Consider the following 27,247-nt stretch of genomic DNA (forward strand, 5'->3'; position numbering starts at 1 on the left):
CTTTTTTTTGGTACTAGGGATTAAACCCAAGAGTGCTTTACCACTGAGCTACATCCCCAGCCCTTGTTATTTTTTGTCTTGAGACAGGGTCTCAGTAAGTAGCTTGGAGCCTTGTTAAATTGCTGAGGCTGGTCTTGAACTTGCTATTTTCCTGCATCATCTTCTGGAGCTGCTGGTATTACAGGTGTGTGCCACCATGCATGGCAAGTCCTCAGTAATTTTTAAGAGTGTAAAGGGATTCTGAGACCAAAAGCTGGAGAACTAGTGATTTGTTTTTACATGTTATTTAATAATTAGTTCAACTAGTTACTTTAGTTTATATAGAAAAGTAGTGCCTAAAATTAGTATTGAATTTCACCAATTCTTGAAAATTGCTTTTGTTCACCATATAGTCATGATTTAACTTTCTTTTTTCCTTGCTCTGAGAAAATTAATTTAGTTACTGTTTAAGGTTTCACGAGTTTCCAAAGTGTTCTGTAGTAATTTGTGACACAACTTGAAATTCCCTTCATCAGAGTTAATGGGCATGCTACCTGAGAAGGATAACATGCTAGGTATCTATTAATATATGGAAAGGAATTTCTTTATCAGATTTCTCACTTAACAGAGAACAGGATCTAAATGGAAAGAGATTAAAGATACATTTTGATAGCTAGGAAGCAAATTCTTAACTACTTTGAAGGGTAGATCCAGGGAAAAGCAGATTGAAGAATATTGGAGAATCCAGACCTCAGTGTCTTTCAGATCATGTATGCCTAGCTACAGCATTTACAGAATTCCCTAAGAATCATAGCTTGCTTCCCCACTTGTAAATGAATAAAAACAATATCTACCCCTCAGGTTGGTTGTAAACCAATATTGGGTTGTAGGTGAATACTGTGAACAAGGTAATTTCTTTTTCTTAGGTTACTAGGGAGAGAGGGACCTTTAAGGAGAAATGAAGAATATATTTGATTTTGCTTACTTCACAAATGCAAATCAGTGATAGTTTTGTCTGTCATCTTTTGTTTCTAAGGTTGTTGCCTTTTGTTTCTTTTTCCTCTTTCTTGGTTTTCTTCCTTTCTCCTTCTACTGTGTCGGGCTCAATGGTGTTCTACAGCTCTGCTAAACAGAACAGTTTATTTATTTATTTATTTTTTGAAACTTAAAAGTTCTCTGGTATGATCATAATATTTTCATTTTATTTCCATAGCAGGAGAGAGGATTATTCCTCATTCCATTTCCGACATAAATACTTTCTTAGGGAGAAAAACATGTTATTAGAAGCGTAGGGACTAAATTCTGCAATAATATTAGTTTGCAAATAAAACACTTGAACAACTCATTCAGTAAAGGAAGTGGCGAGGTTTCTAAAAAAACCCCAAAAAACAAAAAACAAAAAACCTTCAAGATCATGAAATAGGTACATTTTACCCGAAGCTTAAAAATAAAGGCTGTTGGAAAGAACCAACTTCCACCTCCCTGTGGCCCAGCTTTCATCACAGGTTCCTTTTTGCCCAACCAACGCGAAAATGAGAGCTCCCAATTCATTCCTTATCAGACTCCTAGGCCCCCTACGGGAGGGGAAAACCGGAAGAAATAATCAAGGGCTTCTGGGCTGCAGCCTGCTTTCCCGCCTAAACGATGAGGGGGCGGGGTCTGAGAGCGGGGCGGAGCGAGTTACTTCCCCGCCTCCTCTCTACCCTCCCCTTTTCCCGTGCTTTCCCCCGCCCACTCATTTCGCCGAGATCCCGACAGGCCCAGCGGCTACGGGAGTCACGTGAGTGTGGGCGGTGGAGGGAGAGGCTTCTCTGGTTCTCGGTCTCTATGGTTGCCAGAGGTGGGCGGCTTTTGACCCTGGAGCTGCCAAAGCTCGAGCCTAGACGGGTGAGTCTAGGACTCTGAGGCGGGTAAGGAGACAGCCTTTTAGGGAAGGCGAAGAGGGTGGCGGGACGGCTTTTAGGGACTCGGGCTGCGGGGCCAGCCCCTCGGGTTCTGGCGACTTAGGCGGGACCGCTGCTCCGACGCGCTCAGCTCCGGCTGCTGAGAGGCGTCCTGAGCCCTGCCTGCTTCCCGTCCTCCGCTTTCCTTCATCCCACCCGGTCCTTTATTCCTGTCCCGGGAGAACTTCTCCCAGTGCGGGTTCCCACAGGCAGGGTTCACTTGGGCGCTCAGTAGACACAGGTAGCCTTGACTGGTTCTCCTGGCATTTGTGGATGTGGTCAGAAGTGGGTGAGGGAGTTTACGGCTGGATCTCTGATGGGGAGATGTATTAATCATTGAGTCGAAAAAAGTGAAAATCATCGTCGCCTAAAGGGAACAAAACAAAGTATAGGCTTCTCGCTGTTATCTTTTTCAGTGCCTTTGAGTTCTCATTCTGTCTCTGTGTCCATCTCTGCCCGCCTCCCACCCCCTACTCTCCAGTTTGTCTCGTTTCCTTCTCACCGTCCCATCCTGGTACACTGATGGTTTGGGTGAAACTGACAATCTGTGTTGAAAGAGGATTTCAGACGGACTGTTCTTTTCTGTTGTCATCTCTGTAATCTTTACCTCTCACTTAGATGTCCGACGCTTTGTTAAGTATTGTAAATACAAGTAGAATAAACATTTTATATCTAAGGGATTGTAAATATTCTCCTTGTGGAATCCAGGAAAGACATTGTATTCTAGTTCTTTTATAAATAGATGTTTTTAATCACACTTTTTTTTTTTCCCAGTGGCTTCTTCGATCCACTTTTGTTGTGTTAAAGCATCCTTTTGGGTCAAGTGTGGAAGTGATTTAGCAGTGCTAGGAGTTTGCATAGATTTAAACAGGTTTGAAGTTGAAAACTGTAGGAGAGTTTAGGTCTTTGAGCCATATGGCGAATTAACCAACCTGCTGGTTCTCTTGAGGACAGGTAATGAGCGCTGAAGAATGCCTTATCCTAAAAGTTTCAGAACTTACTGCCACTTATCTGTGAGAAGTTGTGGCCTCCAGCTTATGTTTGCCCCCACTCTTGATAAATCTTTCATTATCTTTTCCATTTCAAAGACATCACTCTGGCCACCTCTTTATGCCAAGAAAGTGTTATTGACATGTAAGTGTCCTTACTGGGGATCCTAAAATGCCAAATAATATTAACAAAAAGTGAAGATGGCTTGTGTGCCTGGGGAGAATGGGAAAAAGTTATAGAAGCTAACAAAAGCTTTTTTAAACTGTCTTCCTGTATACTCAATAGAGTAATTACTATATTCAGCACACTGTTTTTGGTGGGGGGGCATATAGAGTCTCACTCTTGTTGCCCAGGCTGGCTTCCAGCTCCTGGACTCAAGTGATCCTCCTGTCTCAATCTCCCGAGTAGGGGGGATTACTGGTGCCTACCACCGCTCCCTGCTTTGTTGACTGGATTTTATATATTCCCAAAGAGCGTATCCTGTGATTCATTTTTGTGTATTTAAAAAAAAACTAACAGTATTTAATTTCTGTCATAATTCAATATTACGTTAAATAATTGTGACAGAAATGCTTAACTGACCAGCTTCTTTAGGTCTTACAGTATTTAGAATTATAGTACTGCAGTAATTACTTACCACATTGTCCAAATACATAATATGTTTAAAGTTACAAAACCTGAATATCCCAGAGCAAAGGTACAGGTTACATAATGACAATAAATATTTGCAGTAATGTAATTGATAAAACCTTATTTAAACATAATTTTCCCATTTTTAAACTTTAAAGTTAGTTTCACATCTTGAGCAATTTTTATAATAACTGTAACACTTGCTAAATATTAATGATTTTTCCCATACAGAGTTGTTTAATATATTCATTTTTATATGAGAGCCATTTTTTTGTGGGTGTGGTTTTTTTCCTAACTTAGCTATACATGACAGCAGAATGCATTTTAGTTCATTGTGTACAAATGGAGCGTAGCTTTTCAATTCTCTGGTTGTACACAATGTAGAGTGGCACCATTCATGCAATCATACATGTATCTAGGGTAATGATGTTTGTCTCATTCCACCATCTTTTCTGCCCTATGTCTCCTCTCCTCCCCACCCTCCCCTTTGCCCAGTCTACAGTTCCTCCAGGCTTCCCATGCCCTCCCCCCAGTATGGTTCAGCATCTACTAATCAGAGAAAACATTTGGCCTTGTTTTTTGGGGTTTGGCTTACTTTGCTTAACATGATATTCTCCACCTCCATCCATTTACCTGCAAATGCCATAATTTTATTCTCTTTTAATGCTGAGTAATATTCCATTGTGTATATATACCACAGTTTCTTTATCTCCTCATCTATTGATGAGCATCTAGGTTGATTCCACAGTTTAGTTATTGTAAATTGTGCTGCTAAAACATTGACGTGACTGTGTCACTATAGTAAGCTGATTTTAAGTCCTTTGGGTATAGACCGAGGAGTGGAATAGCTGGGTGAAGAGCCATTTTTATTAGTGCATTTTAATTATACAGAATAATGAGTTTCATTGTGGCATATTTATACGTGCAACTAATATTCTTTGATTATATCCCTCCCTCCTCCACTACTGTCCCCTGCTCTTTCCTTTCCCCAATGTACTTCTTCTCCTCTAATAGTCTCTCTGGGAACAAATTTTATTTATTTTTATTGTTATTATTGTTGTTGTTGTTTGGTGCTGGGGATTGAACCTTAGGGGCGCTTTACCATTGAACTATATCCCTACCCCCCCCCACCCCCTTTTTTGTAGTTGTAGATGGACAGCATGCCTTTATTTTATTTGTTTCATTTTTATGTGTTGCTAAGGGTCAAACCCAGTGCCTCATACATGCTAGGCAAGTGCTCTGCCACTGAGCTACAGCCTCAGCCCCCCCCAATCCCTTTTTTATTTTTTTATTGTGAGGCAGGGTCTTGCTAAGTTGTTTAGGGCCTCGCTGAGTTGCTGAGGCTATCCTGGAACTCATGATCCTCTTGTTCCAGCCCCCTAAGGGATTGTAGGTATGCATCACTGCTCCTGACTTTAAGAATCAAGTTTTAAAAAAGGTTTACTGGGCTGGGGATGTGGCTCAAGCGGTAGCGTGCGTGTGGCCCGTGTTCCATCCTCAGCACCACATATGAACAAAGATGTTGTGTCCCCCGAAAACTAAAAAATAAAATATTAAACTTCTCTCTCTCTCTCTCTAAAAAAAAAAAAAAAAGGTTTACCACTCACAACCTTCCACTCCTGCTAAAAATGAAAATTGTTTTATTTTGTGCCAAAAGAAAAAAAAAGTGATTCTTTTTAGGTGCATGTTCTATTTGTTTGGGTAAATTCTGAGAAAATTGTTAATGTCTTTTTTTTTGCTCCTGGTATCAGGGATTGAACCCAGGGTCACTTAACCACTAAGCCACATCCACATTCCCAACACTTTTTATTTTTTTTATTTTGAGACAGGTTCTTGCTAATTTGCTTAGGGCCTCCTTGAATTGCTGAGGCTGTCTTTGAACTTGCAATCCTTCTGCCTCAGCCTCTGAGCTGCTGGGATTGCAGGTGTGCGCCACTGTGCGGCTGTTAATGCTTTTAAGCTATTAAATATAAATATCTGAGCATATATGAGAAGAAAACAGAGGGACAGTATGCTTTAAATGTTTTATTTTTCCTATCATAAAAACAAAGTTTGATAAGCTTGTCATGGAACATGTGTGTAATCCTAGCAACTCAGGAGGCTGAGGCAGGAGGATCCAAGTTTGAAGCCAGCCTCAGCAATTTAGTGATACCCTGTCTAAAAATAAAAAATAAAAAGAGCTGGGGATGTAGATCAGTGGTTGAGTGCCCCTGGGTTCAGTTCCCAGAACCAAAATAAATAAATTAATAGTATGGTCTTAAATTTGAAAAATATAATATTTTAACACTTATCTTTTTTGTAATATATTTTTTAGTTGTCAATGGACCTTTATTTTATTTATTTATATGTGGTGCCGAGAAGCAAATCCAGTACCTCACACATGCTAGGCAAGCACTCTACCACTGAGCCACAATCCCAGTCCACATTTATCTTTTTTCCTTAGCAGCAGATCACTAGTTCCCTTTGTGTATCTGGGGATCATTGTGGAAAAGTAGTTGAAACTATGGAGTCAGGCTTCCTGAGAAAGATAGTAGTAATAGCACTGGGCTTATACCTTACAATATTAGAAACCACAGAAGAAAGAGAACTTCCCTTTCTCTGCTGTTCTAGCAAACTTCTGTCTGGTAGTCTTACACTTGGCCTGACTTGGGTCTTCAGTCATCCTGGAGGCCATTTCCTGTGGGCAGGTGGTGGAATGCTTTGTGTGACCAGGTTTCAATTTTATTTCCACTGTGGATTAGGGAAATGCGAAACATGGTTTCAAATCACATGAATTAGAAGTGGGGGATATTTAGTTTCCAAGTGTAAATTGAGGTGTTATTTCCTGGATAAGGGAGAATGGTTGCTGGATAGGTAAAAATGACAGGTGTTTGTATGTATTTGAGGTTTTTTGTTTGTTTTTGCTCTACTGGGGATTGAATTCAGGGCCTTATGCATTGTAAGTAGGTGCAATAGTACTGAGCTACATCCCCAGCCCTTTTGTTTAATTTTTAAATGCTTTTTAGTTGTCAATGGACCTTTATTTTATTTCTTCACATGCAGTGCTAGTAATCAAACCCACTGCCTCACACATGCTAGGCAAGCACTCTACCACTGAGCCACAACTCCGGTGGCCCCCCTTTTCTTTTTTCTTTTTGAGACAGTGTTTGGTTAAATTGCCCAGGTTGACCTCTAACTTGAATTTCTCCTGCCTCAACCTGGCTTACACTTGTATTTGGCTTGTATTTGTATTTAAGAGAACTTACTTTCCTTTTGCAGTTGTATCTACAGTTTCTGTAGTGATTTTTTTTCCTTTTAAAAATGCCTATTATTAATTTATGGACCTTGAAATTTCACCTCTTCCAGTGTAAACTGTATTGCTATTACATGTATAGGACCCTTTCAATTTAAACTTTTTCACTTTGTATATTTTTTGTCATTACATGTATGTCTAGTATCTTTGCTCTGGAGTATTCAGGTTTTATAACTTTAAATATATTGTGTATTTGGCCAGTTGGTTAAAATTAATTATTATTATTACTTTTGTGTGTATGTGTGTGAGGGGGGATTTGGTGCTGCATGTTGAACCCAGGGACTAGTGTATGCTAAACACACTTTCTATCATTGAGCTACAACCCTAGTTTCATGAATATTGGTATTTTCATTACAGTAAGTAAATTTGACTGAGATGCAGTAATTTATAAACAGTAAATAAAAATGTTTTTGTAGACACCACTTCATTTTGAACGTTATAAGAAAAATCACTATTGTTGCCACTAATTGTTGTCACTGGGTATTAACTTTAAAACTATAGTTAATGTTAATGTCTGTTTTTTATCATTATGCATTCTTCTAATGGTTCATTGTATTTTAAGAGAAAATATAATTAAAGTAACATTGTTTACTCCACTGTCTTTTTTTTAAACATACCTTTATTTATTTATTTATTTATTTATTTATTTATTTATTTATGGTGCTGAGGATCGAACCCAGGGCCTCACATGTGCTAGGTGAGCGATATATACCCCAGCCCTCCGTTGTCTTTTTGATCAAAAGAAATTTCGGCAGCTCAATTCAGTGGACATTTGAACTTTAATTGCTAACATTGGCAGCACAGTCTAAAGTTTAAATAGCTATATATTCTAAAACCCACTTCTTTTATTTATTTGTTTTGTTTTTGTTTCTTTTTGTTGTTTTTATTTCTTTATTTATCACTTCTTAACACTAATTTCTGTGAACTTGAGTTTGCTCCATTGCAAATGGAAATGATGTTTGTTTCATAGGGGTCTTGTGAAGATTAAGTTTATTTTGTGTATGCCAAGTATCTGGGATATAGAAGTTCTCATGTTTTTGTTAATAATAACTACAACAGAAATGATACCTTAAGTAATATTATTTTCCCAATTTCAGAATGTTGAGCAACAGTTGTTTTTTTCCTACTGGTAATTGGGGCCTTATGAGCACTTAGGCAAGTGCTCTAACCCTGAGCTTTATCTACTGAGCTACATCCCCAGACCCTGGATCTTTTTTTTTTTTTTTACTTTTAAGAAATAAACGCTAGTAGTTTGCTTGCCTACTAGGAGGATTGAATCAGTACTCTGCAATGTGGCATATGAAGAGCTCAGAATGTGTTTGATGAATAAATGAATAGATAAAATTTTTCATCTGCTTTAAAAATCCAAATAAGAGGTCTGGGGTTGTGGCTCAGTGGCAGAGTGCTCGCTTAGCATGTGCAAGGCCCTGGGTTCGATCCTCAGCACCACATAAAATAAATAAATAAAATAAAGATATTGTGTCCATCTACAACTAAAAAAATATTTTAAAAAAATCGGAATAAAGATACAGTCCAAGAGATTAAGTCTGTACTCTGTAACCTTTATCACTCTTTGGTATTTAGAGAACTTATTGGATATATCTAGGAAATTCGGTCTGTACATTCTGCCACATATCTACCATATGTATCTAATATGTACTGGGGCACTGGAGGGGGAGATGAAAAATAAATTTCATTTTCAGGGAACTTACAGTCCAGTGGAGGAAACAGACAGATGAATGGATAATTAAATTTAAGCCAGTTAAAATTTTTTAAAAATTGTTTCAATTTCACTAGTATGTTTCTGGTATTCAGTAGTCACATATGGCTACAGGCTGCTGCATTGAACAGCATAGATATAAGATATAATTTCTGTCATTGCAACATATTCTATTTGACAGCTGTTGTAGAACATTATAAATGAATTTGCAGTCTATAGTTCAATAGTAAGTTTGTATTTCAGTCATATTCCTTACTTTTTGAAATGAAATTCAGTTTTTACATTTGGAAATCATATTTTAAAAAATTATCCAATTAGGTGGGGCATCTATGCCTGTAGTCTAGCACTTAGGAGGCTGAGATAGGAATATTCCTTGAGCCTAGGAATTTGAGGCCTATTGGCAACAAAGTAAGATGCCCCATCTCTAAAACCAAACAAATTATCAGGTGGATTCTATTGTAATGCATTTCAAATAAGAGGTATTGTTAATTTTCTCAGGTCTTCAACTATTTCCTGTGTGAAATTACTTAAAAAGCAGATAAAAATCAGTGACACTAGTGCACACCTGTAGTCCCAACTACTCAGGAGGCTGAGTCAGGAGGATCACAGAATTTGAGGCCAGGTGGGTAATTTAGCAAGACCCTTTCTTAAAGTGAAAAGTAAAATAAAATAAATGAGTGGAGTGTAGTTTAGCATCCAGAGTCCTTGGTTCTATACTCCATACTGTCAAAAAACAAACAATCAAAAAAAAAAAAAAAAAAAACCCAAAAAACAAACAGTAACAAAACTAACCAGACGAAAGCAGTGATTTTCTAGATTTTTGACATCATACAAAAAGAGTGATGCCTGAGAGTTGGCAAACAAACAAGATGAGCTCTGTGATTCTCTGGCTTGCTGCCTGGAAGAGTGTGTCAGCTGCAGAGGAGGAAGAGAGAACCCAGGCAAAGCATAGTGGTTTCTCCTAATTGAGGGTGTCTGGTGCCTGTGTAGACTCTGAAAGGTTTTTACCTTCATAGGTAGGGTAAATTAGCTATAAACTAAGTGTTATTCTGGCCTAGTCTGACAAAACGAAAAAGCAGGATCTGGAAGGGTCAAATTGCCTCCAGGTAACTTAATCTTGTCCCAGAAGAAAGCTCAATTATAGTTACAGGAAGACAGAAATGTCCAGCATACAAGGTTAAATTCACATTGTCTCACACCCAATCAGAAATTACTAGGTATACAAAGAAGCAGGAAAATATGACATAATGATGAGAAAAAAAATAAAAAACCAAATAAGAAGTGACAAAGAAGATTAGTAGAGAGGGACATTAAATAGTTTCAGAACATAATAAAATTTACCCCTACACATTAGAATAGCTGTTTTTGTTTTTTTTTTAAATAGTGTAATATATATGCTCAGGTAACCAGAAGAAAGATTAAAAATGCTAAGCAGAGAAGATATAAAAAGACCCACACTGAATTTATAGAGATGTAAACTATAATAATATTTGAGGTGAAAAATGTATTTGATGGAAATAATGGCAGATTAGATATTAGAGAAGAAAATCTAAACCAAGGCTCATGAAGTATACAAAATAATCTTTTCAGTATTCTAACTAAATTACTTAGACTTTGATGGAACTTTTGGGTGTTTCTTCTTCTTCTTCTTTGGTATCAGGGATTGAACCCAGGGGCACTTAACCACTGAGCCACATTCCTAGCCCTTTTTGTATTTTATTAGAGACAGGGTCTTGCTGAGTTGCTCAGAGCCTTGCTAAATTGCTGAAGCTGGCTTTGAACTTGCAATCCTCCTGTCCCTGCCACCATGCCCATCCTATATGTAACTTCTTGTTTGAAGAAAGTAAAAAGAAATAAACAACTCAAACCTGACTATAAGGAAGCAATCAGACAAATCCAGTATTTGAGAAAGGATACAATGTAATTGTCCTCTTCTCTGCAGAAGTTAGGGTTGTGCTGTTTTTGTACAACATGGTGAATGTATATAATGCCACTTAATTTTATGCTTAAAAGTGGTTAAAATGAGTTGGGCATGGTGCTGTGTGTCTGTAATCCCAGCAATTTGGGAGGCTGAGGCAAGATAATCACAGATTTGAGGCTAACCGTAGCAATTTAGCAAGACCCTGTCTTTAACAAAAAGGATTGGGGGAGCTGGAGTTGTGACTCTGTGGTAGAGCACTTGCCTGGCATGTGTGAAGCACTGGGTTTAATTTTCAGCACCACATATAAATAAATAAATAAAAGGTCTACTGATAACTAAAAAAATAAAATAAGCTTAAAAAAAAAAAAAAAGGATTGGGGATGTAGCTCAGCACTCTGGGTTCAATCCCCAGTACTGAATGCACGTGTGCACAGCCACACATACAAGTAGTTAAAATGGTAATTTTATGTATGTTTTACCATAATTTAGAAAATTCATCTTTTGAATAGTTAATTAATGTAAATGACATTAAGTACATTCATGTTATCATATAACTAACAGTGCCAATAATTTCCAGAACTTTGTTTGTCCCAAACTGAAATGCCATACTGATTAAAACACCAACTCCCACCATCCCCTCTCTTCTAACCTCTGACAATCTCCATTATACTTTCTTTCTATATGATTTGAGTACTCTAGGTACTTCATATAAGGGAAACCACACAATATTTCTATTTTTGTTACTGGCTTATTTCACTTAGCATAATGGCTTCAGAATTCATCCATTTTGTAGCATAGGCCAGAATTTCCTTCTTTTTAAAGGCTGAATAATATTTAATACACACACACACACACACACACACACACACATACCATTTTGCTTATCCATTTGTCCATTCATCAACACTTCAGTTGACTTTACCTTTTTTGGGGTGGGGGCAACCAGGGATTGAACTCAGGGACATTCGACCACTGAGCCACATCCCCAGCCCTATTTTGTATTTTATTTAGAGACAGGGTTAGTGAGTTGCTTAGTGCCTAGCTAAATTGCTATGTCTGGCTTTTTTTTTTTTTTTTTTTAAGAGAGAGAGTGAGAGCGAGAGCGAGAGAGAGAGAGAGAGAGAGAGGATCAAACCCGGGCCACATGCATGCCAGGCGAGCACGCTACCGCTTGAACAGCCTTTTTATTAAATTCTAGTTATACTACCTTGGGAAATTTCTGTCCAGTCATAATAGGATCATAATAAGCTTTTTAGACTAGATTGAATTTTCTTTTTTTTTCTTTATTAATAGTTTTTTGTTATACATGGTCACAATATCTTTATTTTGTTTATTTTTTTATGTGGTGCTGAGGATCGAACCCAGGGTTTTACACGTGCAAGGTGAGCGCTCTACCACTGAGCCATAACCCCAGCCCGGATTTTCTTTTAAAAAAATATTTTTATTAGTTGTTGATGATGAATTTTTTAATTGATTAAAAAAAAATGACAGTGGAATGCATTACAATTCTGATTACACATACACAGCACAATTTTTCTTATCTCTGGTTGTATATAAAGTATGTTGACACCAATTCGTGTCTTCATACTGTACTTTGGATAATGATATCTATCACATTTCACTATCCTTGCTAACTCCCCGCCACCTCCCTTTCCCTCCCACCCCTCTGCCCTATCTCTAGAGTTCGTCTATTTATTTGTATGTGATACCGAGAATCAAACCCAGGGCGTCACACATGCAAGGCAAGCACTCTACCATTGAGCCACAACCCCAGCCCCTGGATTTTCTTTTTTAAATAGCAGTAAAGTATACATAATGTAAAATTTACTATCTTGGCTGCTTAAGTATACAATTCAGTAGCTTTGGATATTCACCATTTTGTGCAACCATCACCACTATCCATTTTTGGAACTTTTTCATCATTCCTAATAGAACTTCTACCCTTTAAACAATAACTTCTCACTACCCCTCTTCTTAGTTCTTGGTAATAATAATACTTTCTGTCTCCAGGAATTTGATTATTTTAGGTACCTCATATAAGTGGAATCATATAGTTTTGTCCTTTTGTATCTGACTTGACTTAGTATAATGACCTCAGGGTTCATCCATGTTGTAGCGTGTCACACTTTCCTTCCTTTTTTAAGGCTGAATAATATTGTTCTGTGTACATGCCTAGAATTTTTAGTACACATGGCTTTGTGAGTGTATTTCCAAAGACCTTCCTGTGGTTTGTTTAGAGTGCTGCAGTATTAATGGTAAACATATCTTATATGGGTTCTGCTGAAGACAGCATATCAGATAACAAAACCAATGATGGTGGTGCAGGATCTTTAGACACAGAAGACAAATTTTTTTTTTCAGAAGATTAAATTTTGTTAAGTTCATACTTTGCAACACTATAGTAAAATTTTTTAAGTATGGCACTGACACTTTTTTTTTTAAAGCTTCACATAATGGTTGTGTGCAACTTTTTTGCAAAAACAAACAAAAAACCATGGCATTGTATCTCAGACAATATGTGGTGAAATATGGTATTTTTCTTTTTGGCATTGAGATAGGTATGTAATGGTCTCATAGTAGTTTTAGCTTACATTTTGCTAATGGCAAATGATATTGAACATATTTTTATGTAACTATGAATAGAGCTTCTGTGAACATTCATTTTTAATTTTTCATGTGAACATGTTTTTTCATTTTTCTAGGGTAAATACCTAAAATCCAGCTAAAATATTTCAAAGATTGCCAAAGGCTAAATGGGAAGTAGATTCATAGAATTTCTGGAATCCTAAACACATAGAAAGTTACAGCCACTCACAGGCTCTTTTCAATGGCGCTCAATGAGGAACTCACCAGTGAGTTTGAGGAATCATTCCACTATGCATAAGCATACCAAAACATGATATTGCATACCATAAATACATACAATTTTAAAAAAGATTGAGGGAAGAGAAGGAGACAAAGCTATTTTAGGAGAGTAAGCCCATTACAGGGGAGCATCCACTACAATGGGAAAAACAATAAGCTCTTTTCAGATCTTTCCCCTAAATAACAAAAACTTTAAGCCACTGGGGAAAGATAGAAAACTTTGTCACCTCAGAGAAAGATGAAGATCCTTTGAGTTTAGAAGACAAAAGAAAAATAAATCCTTTACCCCCGAGGGAGAGGCAAAAGCCCAGATCATCAGAAGTCTACATTCCAAGGAAAGGGAGGGCCACTGAGAAGGCCCCATTCACCAGACTCAGTGATTGCCTCAGTCTGGCTGGGCACAAATCACGAGCCACTGAAGCAGGAACAAACTTTATTTCTGAACTCTACCAGCACACTCCACACACGCTCCCGGGAAATCTGCCTACCGCCACAGGGCTCCTCCAGGAACCAGCAACCGGAAATATCTCCTCCGGAAATCCCTCCTCCTGCACTTCCCCAACCAATGGGAACTCTCCAGGAATCCCCGGGAATTCCCACGGGAACTCCAAAGTAGCTAGAGAACTCCAAGAGGCAGATAGTAATGCCTCGCCTGTCAACCAATACTGTTGGCAAAATGCCAGGGGCCATTCCGACTGGGCTGTGGCTCTCAGCAAGTGATACAATATCCCTGCTAAAAACTGATGCTACAGGACAACACAGAACCCATCCCACCTCCTTACTACAGGCTACCATGTGCCAAGTAATAAGTACTCAGAGGAAAAATGGCATATTATGTACAGAGAAATGATGGGGTTCAAGATATGTCGCCCCAAAATATGACTGTAGGAGACCAGAATGTCACTTCAAAATATGCCCTTCTGTCATAAGGATTATTTTGAGAAACTAAAGATATATGAGAGGCTCTGAAAATTTAGTAAACCTTTAGTAAGAAATTTACATTTATAGGGATACACCAAGAAAAGAGAGATGATAATTAATTCACTAGAGACTTATCAGTGGAAAAAGCATCTGTTTTTAAATCTGCATTTAAATTTATCCTTGTGTTTTTCCAGGCCATTCCCTGCCTACTACCACCTTTTTTTTCCCCCAGGTGCTGGGGATTGAACCCGGGGCCTCAGCCCTGGCCATCTCATCTTGACTGGTTATCTCCCCAAAACTTCTTTCTTTGTTCTCCTGAAATCTAAGACAAATCTTTTGAGATTTGCCCTAGAAATTTACTAATCTCTGGGTTATTTACCATATATACAGTGTTATACATGTTTTAAAACTTTGTTTTTCTTTTGTTCCATCCAATCACTCATGAAAGGTAGAGGAGAAAATTATTTTCCTCCCCTACGGGAACAAAAATAAAAATCACAGCAAAATTCTAAGAAGTGATGCAAATCAATTTGTTGCTCTTTCTTTATTCCTGAATTTACAGGTTTCTCTCCTATGTGGTTATTCTTCCATATGAAGAACTTTAAGCATTTTTCATTTTTCTTACTTTTTTTTTAAAGGACAGGTCTCTGGACAAAGAATTCTCCTAGAATATCATACTTTGACAATGAAGATATTGTATAATTCCTAGGAAGTTTTTTTTTTCTCCCCTTTCTCTCTTTAGTAGACAGTTGACCTAGTTAGGTTCAAGCTGCAAATTCTGACCTACCTTTTATAGACTGTAGATTCAGTGTCAATTGTTTTTTAATCTCAATTTAATTGCTTATTAGGAGAATCATATGATCCTATTTACACTTGTTAACAGCTTTACTGAGACAGAATTCACCTAAAGAACTTTAGAAACTTTTCATAGATTCACAGAGGCATGTAACCATCACCAGAATCAATTTTAGAACATTTTCATTACCTCAAAAAGAACCCTAGAACTCATTAGCACTTACCACTCATTTTCTCTTAACTTTCCACCTGCCTACCCTATGCAACCATTAATCCACTTTCTGACCATAGATCTGCCTATTCTCTACATGTCTGATTTGTATTTTAAAAAGATTACTCTGGCTAATATAGAGAATTAAAACAAGGAGACCACTTAGGAAGCAATTGGAAGAATCTAAGCTTAATAGGATTGTGGTATGGACTTCATTGTTAAAGTGGAAATAGAAATTTTCTGGATTGACATGCCATTGTGAAACAGACCCCAAAGTGCTTCCTGATAGATTCTGCTTGAGAGTTTAGGAAGGAAGAAATCAACTCACTCCCAATTTTGGGCTTGAGTAACTCGATTGTGTTATGATTTAATGAGATGCATGGAACAGGTATGGATTGATAGAAATCGAAAGTTCTGTTTTGGGCTAAGCTAACTTAGACTGTTGCTGTGTAGGAAGTTAAATATACTGTTTAGATCTATGTGGAAAGCACAAGCTGGAGATAATGTTTTGGGAATTTTTAGCATATAAATGGCATTTAAAACCATAGGCTATGAGGACATTGTCTAGGATGAGAGGGTAAAAAGAGAAGATTATAATTCCTATATTCTAACATTTAGAGGGTATTCAGGAAAGAATACCAGAGAAAAGGTATAAAATCAAGAGAATGTAGTCTCATAGCAAGCACAAGAATACATTCTGAGAAATGTGTCATTTGACAATTGTTGTGTGAACATCAATAGAATATACTTATATAAACTAAGAGCTGTGACTTTATTAAGCATATAGTCTTATAGAAGTGTTACTATAAGTGAATTTCTTTAAAGGCAGAAGAGACCTCTATTCCAACCTTCCAGGCTCTTGACCATGGTGTAGAAAAGAATTTAAGGATGAGTTAGGTTTTAGCAGAGAGAAGAAGAGCTTTATCAGAAAGTTAAAAGCAAAGATATACATTGTCAGAATGTGGACCATCTTAATAGTAAGATGTATCTGCCAAGGCTTAAAATTCTATTAGGGTCCATAACTAGTTAGAATATATATTATCCAAAGGTACTGGACTTTGGGACTGGGAAATATTGAGCAAAATAGTGTTTCCCCTTTAGGGGGATCTCTTCTGGTATGTAGGCTTTAGCTTACATCAGCATCTCTTATGGTGGGGTGGTTGATCAGATGATAGGGTCTCAGGGCCATGGTTCAGTCAAATGTTGGCTCCTGGCTTCATGAGGTTAATGATTTCTTTCTATTGAGGTCTTGTTCCTGCTTTGCTTAATTCCTGAAAACTTACAGGGAACTGGAAAGTTACGAAGTACTTATGGGTTGTTTAGGGTACTCATACATTTTTGTTCCTTAAGCCACTTTGTCCAACTTTTGAGTTGTTCACAAGCCACCTATTCTACATGCCAGCTGGACCATTTCTCCTTTAGAGATTTAGTTTTCTCTCTGTGGCTCTAACTATCTATCTCTAACTAAATATCTATCTCAAATATCTATATCTGGTCAGTTCTTGACCAAATGTTGTTATGCTGTGCATGACTGCATATTGAGGATGAAGGAGTAACCGTCTTTTCAACCTACTTAAGAGCAGGTAAGATCAGGACAGAAAACTGACTAGGACCTGGCAAAATGAAAATTACTGGGTTTATACTAAGAATAAATTCAGTAAATTAATGAGGCTGGAAATCTCACTGGAGCTTGTTAAAGAGACTAGAATACAAGGAGAAACAACTGTAAAAACTCCATTCTATAAGTTTTGGGGTGAGAGAAGTATAGAAATGGTCCTATGCCTGTAAGAGGATTTGGGTCAAGAAAGGATTTTTTTAAGGTACAAGATACTGGAATATGTTTCTATATTAATAAAGAAGGAAAAGTAAAGATGTAACAGGAGAATTTCCTTTTTATTACCCCCCTCCTTTAATTCCTTTGGGGTTTGACTTTTGTGGTCCCATTCCCTAAAGGCAATTTTCCTACCACTCAAATTTTTCTTCAAGATATTTTACCAGCTGGTCAAAATAACATGGTGACATGTTGTTGCTTACATATTACTGAAGGGAAGAAAAAGTAATAACTTTTTCTTACTCATTGTAAGGTTTGTGATTATAGCCCCTGTAACAAAGGATAGACAAATAAAAGAGAAGCACATGTATTTCTTAATGTAAATTTTACATGACACAGGAGCCTTCAGAAATTATGACACCCCCCCCCCCCCAAAAAAAAAACCACAAGGAAATATGTGTATTTTTATGTTTAGGTTTGATGACGAGTTGTCAGTAATGCACAATTATAATTGGACAAAGGTGATATGATCTAATTATAATGAATTGTGGGGGACTTAACAAAGCCTGTTCGAGAGTTTTCTTGGCATCCCAGTCTTCTGCTCATTTCTTCAAGGTGTATGGAGGAATCCTCTGGAAAGAGGGACTTGTGCAAGCTAGGCAAGTGCTTTACCACTGAGCTATACCTAAACCCTCTTTTGGCCTGCTTCAGGGGAGGTGAGTAGGAACATGTCAAAAAGGCAACACCTGTTCTTTCCTCAAATGCCAGCATACCACATATTGGGGTAGAATTCTGATTTGCATCAGAAGACATGAAGAAAATTTAAATCTGCCATAATATGATTTTGAATTTAATCATAGGAGAAATTATCCTTAAGGAACACTAATAGATGGTAGGCATGTAAAACATTACCATGGTTCTGAGAGTCATAAAAATGTTATTCCTCCAGCATCCCTTCTACTATACCTTATCCCCCAATTCTTTCTAACCTGTTTGTCCCAATTCCATGTTCGTAACTCCATTAATATTTTTTTAAATAGTGATAAAAATACATATAAAGTTTACATGTAAACAATTTTTAAAAGAATAGTTCAGTGTTATTAAATACATTCATAATATGCAAGCATTACCATCATCCGTCTCCACAACTTATTTATTTATTTTTGTGGTACTGGGAATTGAATCCAGGGCCTAAACAAGGCAAGCACTTTACTACTGAGTTACATCCCCAGCCTTTTATTTTGAGGCAGAGTCATGCTTAATTGTCCAAACTGACCTTGAACTTGTGGTTCTCTTGCATCAGCCTCCTGAGTACCTGGGACTACAGGATTATGCTTCCCTGCCTAGCTATAATAGGTTTTTTGTTTTTGGTGAAACCAAACCTTTGTACTCATTATAAAATAATATCTCATTCCCATCTCCCCAGCCACCTGGAAACCACTATTTTACTTCTTCTCTCTATAATTCTGACTTCTTTGAGTACCTCACATGAGTGGAATCATATAGTGTTGGGTTTTTGTGGATGCTTTAGTTTATTTAGAGAATGACATCAGGATTCATTAACACCTCAGAATTTCCTTTCTCTTTAAGGCCACTTTATATTTCGTTGTATGTATATATAACATTTGCTTATCCATCCATCCATCCATGGATACTTGGGTTGCTTCCATGTTGTAGCTGAACAATGCTGTTATGAACATAGATGTATAGAGACTTTGTTTTCAATTCCTCTGAATAAATCCCCAGAAGTAGAATTGCTGGATTATATGGCAGTTCTGTTTCTAACTTTTTGAGTAACTGCCACATTTTTTTTCCACAGAGATATATCATTTTACATTTTCTACCAACAGTGTGGAAAGATTCCATTTTCTCTATTTCCTCATAACACTTGTTGTTTTCTTAATATTAGCCAACCTAATGTATGTGGGGTGGTGTCTTTATGCAGTTTTGATTTGCATCTCACAAATGATTAGTAATGTGAGCATTTAAAAAAAATTTTTTTTGGTTGTCAGTGGACCTTTATTTTATTTATTTATATGCGATGTTGAGAATTGAACCCAGAGCCTCACACATGCTTGGCAAGCACTCTACCACTGAGCCACAACCCCTCCCCCGTGAACATTTTTTAATGTGCTTATTGGCCATTTGTGTACTTTATAGAAATAACTCTATAAGTCCTTTGTCTATTTTTTAATATGGTTGTTTTTGTTATTGTTAATTTTTATGAGTTCATTATATATTCTGCACATTAATCCCTTATCAGATACAGGATTTGCAAATATTTTATCCCTTATTATATGGTCTTGGCATCCTTGTCAGAAATCATAACCATCTATATAAGGGCTTGTTTCAGGGCTCTATATTCTTTTCTAAAGAGCTTTATACCAGTGTTCTACTGTTTTGATTACTGTAGCTTTGTAGTTAGTTTTGAAATCAGGAAGTGTAAGTCCTCTTGCATTATTACTCTTTTTCAAGATTGTTTTCTTTTTCAGTCTCCTGAAATAGGTAATGAATTTTAGGATGGGCTTTTCTATTTCTTCAGAAAATGTCAATGGAGTTGAGGTTACATTGAATGTGTAGATCACCTTGGCTACTATGGTATTTTAGCAGTGCTAAGTCTCCAGTTGGTGAGCATGGCATGCATTTCCATTCATTCAAATAGTCTTTAATACTGTTTAGCAATGTTTTGAAGTTTTCGTTGTACAAGTGTTTCATCTCCTTAAGTCAGTTCCTAAGTATTTTGCTCTTTTTGGTGCTATCATAAATGGAATTATTTTTCTAATTTTCTTTTCTGATTGTTTATTGCTATTGTATAAAAATACAATTCATTTTTGCTTTTTGACTTTGTATCCTTCTAGTTTGCTGAGTTTATTAGTTCAAATAGTGGTCTGTGTGTATGTTTTTCTAATAATTAACCTAAGGTGGAATGATTTAATCATATGGTAGTTTTGTGTTTAAAATTTTGAGGAGTTATATTTTGAGCCAAAGTATTTTCCAATATTGTACATTTTACTTTCCTATTAGCAGTGTATGAGAGTCCCAGTTGCTCCAAATCCTTGTCAGTATTTTGCCCCTGAAGTGATATGCATTGACATCTCATTTTGGTTTTAATTTGCAGTTCACTGAGCCTCTTTTCATGTGCTATAGTTATTTGATATCCACTTATCTTTTACAAAGGCAATTGTCTGTTGAAACCATTGTCTATTTTTATCACTTTTTTTTTTTTTTTTTGATGGAATATTGCTATGTTGTCCAATCTGGTCTCAAACTCCTTGGCTCAAGTGACCCTTCTGCCTCAGCTTCCCAGGTAGTGTGCCACTTCACTTGGCTTTACCTTTGTCCATTTTAAAAAAATGGGATTGTGTATCTTAAATTGAAAAGGTTCTTTGTATATTCTGCAAAAAGTCCTCTGCAGATATATATTTTCCCAATATTTTCTCCTTGTAGTAGGCATTAAAATTTCATAACAATCTTTTTTTAAGTATTTATTTTTTAGTTGTAGTTGTCAATGCCTTTATTTCATTTATTTATTTTTATGTGGTACTGAGGATCAAATCCAGGGCCTTGCACGTGCTAGGCGAGCGTTCTTTCACTAAGCCACAACCCCAGCCCCTCGTAACAATCTCTTTTAAGAGGAAAAGATTTGCCAGGCAAGGTGGCACCTGCCCTAATCTCAGCTACTTGAGAGGCTGAGGCAAGAGGATCACAAATTCAAGGCCAACCTGGCAATTTAGTGAGACCTTGTCAAAAAATAAAAAGTATGAGGGACCGCGGATGTAACTCAGTGGTAGAGCACCCTTGGGCTCAATCCTCAGGACCAAAGATGGGAGAAAAAAGAGGAAACATTTTTATTTTATTTTATTTTTTTAGATTCTCCATATTTCCCTTTTGACAATACAGACCAGGCACAGGGCCTGGGCTGAGGTGTATGTGGTTTAGGCCTCTTCTTTCTATACAGTCAGTGTAAGAACAAGCCTGTGTGTGGTAAGTCCAAAAGATTTTAATTTTGATGTAATCCAAATGTCAAATTTTTTCTCTTACAGTAATTCTTTTTTTTTCTTCTTTCATTTGTTATTGTGTTATATTCAATAAATACCTGACTAATGGGGGTTTACTAAATTTTTCTTCTGGAAATTTTTAAACTTTAGGTTTGATGTTTAGGTCTGTGTTCCACTTTAAGTAAATTTTTATATGTAGTGCATTGTCAGGGTCAAGATTCATTATTTGCACATGACTATCCAATTGCTCTTGCCAGTGTTGAATGGATTAAGTGTTCAACTTTGAGGTCTTTTTTTTTAGCATCTATGGAGATAATCATGATTCTTTTCTTAGACCTATTAATGTGGTATATGTTATTAACAATATTCTTAATTTTTTAATTTTTATTTTTTAGTTGTACACAATACCTTTATTTTGTTTATTTATTTATTTTTATGTGGTGCGAGGATCGAACCCAGGGCCTCGCACATGCTAGGCGAGTGCTCTACCACTGAGCCACAACCCAGCCCAACAATATTCTTAATTTTGAAGAAACAATGCATTCTGAAAAAAATCCCACTGTGTTAGTTTATTAATTTTAAAATTTTGTTGTTAGATTCTGTTGGCAGATTTTTTATTTAATATCTTTGCATTAATATTCATAACTGACTTTGTTATATAATTCTTCTTTTTCTACTGTGTTTTTCAGGGAATGATGTCAATATTATATTTGCTTTATAGAAGGAATTAGGAAGTCTTGTTTCATTTCAAGTGCTTTTAGTCATTTTTCATCTTTAAAGATTTGTTTGAATTGATGTATGAAACCATAAGGGCTTTGTCCTTTTTTTTTTCTTTTTTTATTAAGTTTTATATATGACAGCGGAATGCGTTACTATTCATATTACACATATAGAGCACACTTTTTTATATCTCTTATTGTATACAAAGTATATTCACACCAATTCATGTCCTCATACATGTTCTTTGGATAATAACGATCATCACATTCCACCATCATTTCTAACCCCCTGCCCACTCCCTTTCCTTCCCACCCCTCTGCCCTATCTAGAGTTTGTCTATTCCTCCCATGCTCCCTCTCTCTACTCCACTATGAATCAGCCTCCTTATATCAGAGAAAAACATTTGGCATTTGGTTTTTTGGGATTGGTTAACTTTACTTAGCATTATTTTCTCCAACTCCATCCATTTACCTGCAAATGCCATGATTTTATTCTCTTTTATTGCTGAGTTATATTCCATTGTGTATATATGCCACATTTTTTTTCTTAATCGGGTAATTCTGTGATGATTTTGTCTAATATATGGGTGTGTGTGTGTGTGTGTGTGTGTGTGTGTGTATGTATGGTGGTCGATAGACCTTTATTTTATTTATTTATATGTGGTGCTGAGAATCAAACCCAGTAGTACTTCACACATGCCAGACAGGCATGCTACTGCTGAGCCCCAGCCTGATTTTGTCTTTTTTTTTTTTCCTCTGGAAATTTGTCTAGGTTTTCTAACTCCTATGAGGTCAAATTTGTTCATCTTCGTTTTTTTAAGTAATTTCCCTTCACCTACATTTTAACTTTCATTTGCATAGAGATCTGTGAGGTATTTTTGGTGATATTTATTTAATTATGAATAAGTTGACATCTCAGTCTATTGCCCAGCCTGGCCTTGAACTCCTGGACTTAAGTACTTGTCTCAGCCTCCCAGTTGGGACTATAGGCACATGCCACCCCATGACTCATGGTATTTAAGTTTCCTTCTGTTTTAGAGGGTATTCTTCCTTTATATGATTGTGTTGTCTCCCCTTCCCTTTTCTTGATTGAGTCAGCTAATAGTTTATTTGTTAATTTTTAAAAATGTGATTTTAACTTACTAAATTAAGCTTTACTGCTTTTGTCTTCTTGACCTTGTTTATTTCAGCTTTTATATTCATTTTCCTTTCCTTACACCATCTCTTGGTTTCTTTCATTGTTCCTTTTCTCTTTTTTTTTTCTTTTCTTTAAACCATAGAATTAAATTCATTAATGTTTATTATTATTTCACTTTTACTGATTAAAATATTAAGTTCTGTGTATTTTTCTCTCATCATTATTTCACATGTATCCAGTGAATTCTGATAATTATCTTCATTACCATTTTTAAAATAAATTATTTAATTTCAGTTTGTTTCTTGCCTTTCTGTAGTATTGTTAATAATTGTTCTTTTTTATTTCTAGGTGTTGTGGTAGGACACTTGTTAATTTCTGGTTTTATTGCAATTTTTTCAGAAAGTGGTGTTTGTAGTATTTCCTGTGTCCTAATATATAATCTGTTTTTGTTAATAATGTTCCACGAACACTTGAAAAGGGTGTATTTTATATTACTAGTTTTTATTATTTGGTTCATAGTCATAAGATATACCTTAACAATTATGTTATTTAGATTTTCTTCCCTAAAAATTGCAACTTTTTAAAGACAGTCTTTCAAATCACATGTACTTTAAGCATCAGATCCCCTCCTTTGTAGCCTTTGCTCTGATCTATCCACTCACACCTTAGAAAATGTCACTCAACAAATTGATTCATGTTTTGGTTTGATAATAAAGATTAAGGTTAATATTCTGGGAGTAAAAGGCTTTGGAAGTTCCATGTGAATAACCAAATACTGTTTAGTAGCAAGTATCTGTTAGATTGAACCTATATTAAAAATTGTTGGGCTGGGGCTGTAGCTCAGTGGTAGAGTGCATGCCTTGCGTGTGTGAGGCACTGGGTTTGATTCTCAACACCACATATAAATAAATAAAGATCCATCAACAACTAATAAATAAATAAAGGCATTCTGTTCATCTACAAAAAAAAAATTTTTAAATTGTTTTGCTGGACATGGAAATACATACTGTCATCCCAGCAACTTGGGAAGCTGATGCAGGAGGATTGTGAGTTAGAAACCAGATTTAGCAATTTAGCAAGGGCCTCAGCATGTCAGACCCTGTTTTGAAATAAAAATAAAAATGTTCAATTCCTAGTAAACCCCACCTCCCCCACTAAAGAAAAAAGGAATTATTTAAACAAACATTTTAAATGAAAATCTATGTTATAAACTAAGATTTTGTTAAACTGCCAATTTTTACTACAAAGTGTAGCAATGTGATCAGAAAGTGTTTTTGAGGCTTAGATAGGGCTTGAAATTAAAATATATCTTAATTTTAGATGGAAAATGAACATAAGCCACAGATGTCTGGGAGAGGTGGAAAGCAAAACATGGGTTTTCATCAATGCTTCTATACTTATTCCTCTTCTCTTTCATTTCTATGTAACCCGATCTCTGCCTTGTACAGTCATTTCTTTCTTGGCATTAATTTCCTTTGGAGCAGTGTTTAAACTTTCCTTATTTTATACTTGAGGTTTTTATTTTTTTTCATCCTGTAATTTTCTTATGGCTCTGAAGTACATTAAAAATATTATCGACCATAAAATCTCTATAGCTACCTAATTTCTAAGAATTGAGTTGAAAAATTGCACTGGAGATGATGTTTTATGGGAATTTTAGATATTGAATTCATACTCATAATCTCAGCATGCTGCTATCTTCTGGAGGTTTCAGATTGTTTTTGTAATTTCCTGGATGGTTGTTTTTGTTTTAAATAGACTGCTTATTTGTTTGATATTTGCTGTTCCATCTTCACACTTTGGTTTTCTGTGTAGTTATTTGGAAGGGGAAGTTTTCATCCTTCACATTGTCCTTGGTCAGAAATAAGTTCTAAATTTTATTGTAGCAAAAAGGCTCTGTGGTGTGTGTGTGTGTGTGTGTGTGTGTGTGTGTATGTGTGTGTGTGTATGTTTGTTTGTGTTAAGGAAGTGAACCAAGCTGGGCGCAGTAGCAGCACATGCTTATAATCCCTGCGGCTTGGAAGGCTTAGGCAGGAGGATCTTGAATTCAAAGCCATCCTCAGCAAAAGCAAGGCACTAAGCAACTCTGAGACCCTGTCTCTCAATAAAATACAAAATAAGACTGGGGATGTGGCTCAGTGATGGAGTGCTCCTGAGTTCAGTTCCCAGTACCAAAAAAAAAAAAGTGAACCATGGAGGTGCTTGATGGATAAAGGAAGGACTGTTACAGAGAGTATTGGAAGGTGAAGTGTGTCTTAGAATGTTGACCTGATTTTCAGTAGCATCCTCATTTAGCAAGAATATGTGCAGAAGTTCTCTGTCAGACCTAACATTTCTGTGAGATGATTCATTTTTCTACAAGTATTGTTTTGTTCTGTTAGAGACTTGCATGACTTAAATTAACTTTACATCCTCATCCAGATAATTTAAAACAGCTCTTTCTCTGCTGTTGGAAAATACTTTTGAGAAGAGGTGCAGCTGAACTGTGAGCTTTCCTCATTTATTCTGCCAGTAATGTCACTGTGAGCTATGAAAATGCATCTTTTCTAGATGTGAACATTAATCTCTACTATATTTTGGCAGTCATGCTGGTGTCTTCAATGCAGAACTTTCAATCTGATTCATTTTGTCTAAAAGAAATATATAAAGGTATTTTAAATATTATTTGGCATAATTAAAGTCTGATATAGTGTTGCATTTTGAGCATCATATTCACTGTTCAGTAAATATTATATTTATGGTAACTTTCCATTCTTCATATAATTTCATGTGTGCATTGTCATCTAGTGATAAAATGAAAGTGGCATCTAGGATAATGATTCAGCCAAATTATTTAGTAATGAATGCTTATCTTTTACTTACTTTAAGTAATGAAATCTTTCTGAAAAACTTTTTTGAGCCCTTTCCATTTTCCAACCTAATGTAATTGAATCCCTGTTAATATGTTCTTGTAGCTTTTATATTTTTTCCTGCTTTGTATGATGGTAGTTTTTTTGTTTTGTTTTGTTTTTAATCTCCACTACCAAATTATAAGGTATTTGTGGGCAGAGACTGTCTTGCTTGTCTTCATGCCTCTTGTAGTACCCTCCCAATACCTGGCTCGTTATATAGTTAATGATCTGAATGAAAGAATGGCAATTGTACATTTCATTTTAATTAATTAATTAATTCGGCTGTACTGGGAAATGAACCCAGGGGTGATCTACCACTGACCTATATCTCTGGCCCTTTTTATTTTTTATTTTGAGACCATCTAGGAAGTTGGCAGGGTTGGCCTTGAACTTAGAATCCTCTTCCTTTAGACTTCTGAGTAGCTGGGACTACAGGGGTACTTCATTGCACTTAACACATTCCTTTGTGTTTTGAGAAAGAATCCCCCTAATTTGCCCAGGCTGGCTTTGACCTTGCAATTCTTCTGCCCCAGCCCCCTGAGCAGCTGGAATTATAGGTATTTGCCACAGTGCCTGGCTTTATGAAGTCATTTTTATATACTACTGCCAATTTCAAAGAAGACTGCAAATCTGAAGACATGAAGTATTTAAGCTTAAAATATTCCCAGTGTCAGTTAGTGAATTTCAAGTTATATCCCCAACAGTTATAATAAGTAATACTGTTCAGTTATAGTAGAGTAGATACAAAAAGCTTAGGTTCTCCTAGCTGTACTACTGGCCAGCTGCGTGACCAGTAGATTCCTTATTCTTTCTGTGATGATATTATGGAAAATGGAGGGAATTGGTGGTACCTATTTCTAAGCCTTTTCTGGTTATAAGAGTTTATTTCAGAGAAATAAAATATAAACCTATTTTGCATGTTTTGAAGGAACAAGGCCATCCTAAATAATTATTGTCAAGATAACACCCCAAAGTGAATTAGTTGGGGGCAGTGAAACTTGCTTGTACTCCCAGCTACTTGAAAGACTGAGGCAAGAAGGATGGCAAGTTTTGAGGCCAGCCTGGGCAACTTAGCAGTACCCTGTCTCAAAATAAATAACAAAAAAATAAAGAGGGTTGGGGACATAACTCAGAGTGTGCTGGGTTGAATTCCCAATACAACAATAAGTAAATAAATTATTAAAAAATTCTAAAAAGGAGAGAAATATTGTTTTAAAAAGTGCAGAATATTAATTGTATAGGAATTCAGAGAAAAAAAAGTCAAGTGGTAATGATTTTATATACAACATATAATTATGTATACATATAAAATATAGAGTTTTATGGATAAGGAAGGATTTCGACTGAACCTTAAGAAAGGATGTTCCTAGAAATAGTAGAGAAGAAAAATGTTAATTTTGTTTGTTATGTCTAAGTTGGACAATTAGAAAGAGTGGTAAAACCAAGCCAGAGACTTGACTATA

At 36.3% G+C, this 27,247-nt stretch overlaps 1 protein-coding gene and 1 pseudogene across 1 annotated transcript in view; one reads left to right on the plus strand and one right to left on the minus strand.

Moving 5' to 3' along the window:
* Positions 1-1,730: 1,730 nt before the first annotated feature.
* Micu1 (mitochondrial calcium uptake 1) overlaps positions 1,731-27,247 on the plus strand; it is a 186,426-nt gene continuing 160,909 nt past the window's right edge. The window contains exon 1 of the mRNA XM_048808814.1: positions 1,731-1,866. The gene's annotated coding sequence lies outside the window, so the exon portion shown is untranslated. The remainder of the gene's footprint in view (positions 1,867-27,247) is intronic.
* LOC125618746 lies at positions 20,914-21,038 on the minus strand (annotated as a pseudogene).

Source organism: Marmota marmota, unplaced genomic scaffold (assembly GCF_001458135.2).
Source record: "Marmota marmota marmota unplaced genomic scaffold, marMar, whole genome shotgun sequence".
In the NCBI taxonomy this organism is placed as follows: Eukaryota; Metazoa; Chordata; class Mammalia; order Rodentia; family Sciuridae; genus Marmota; species Marmota marmota.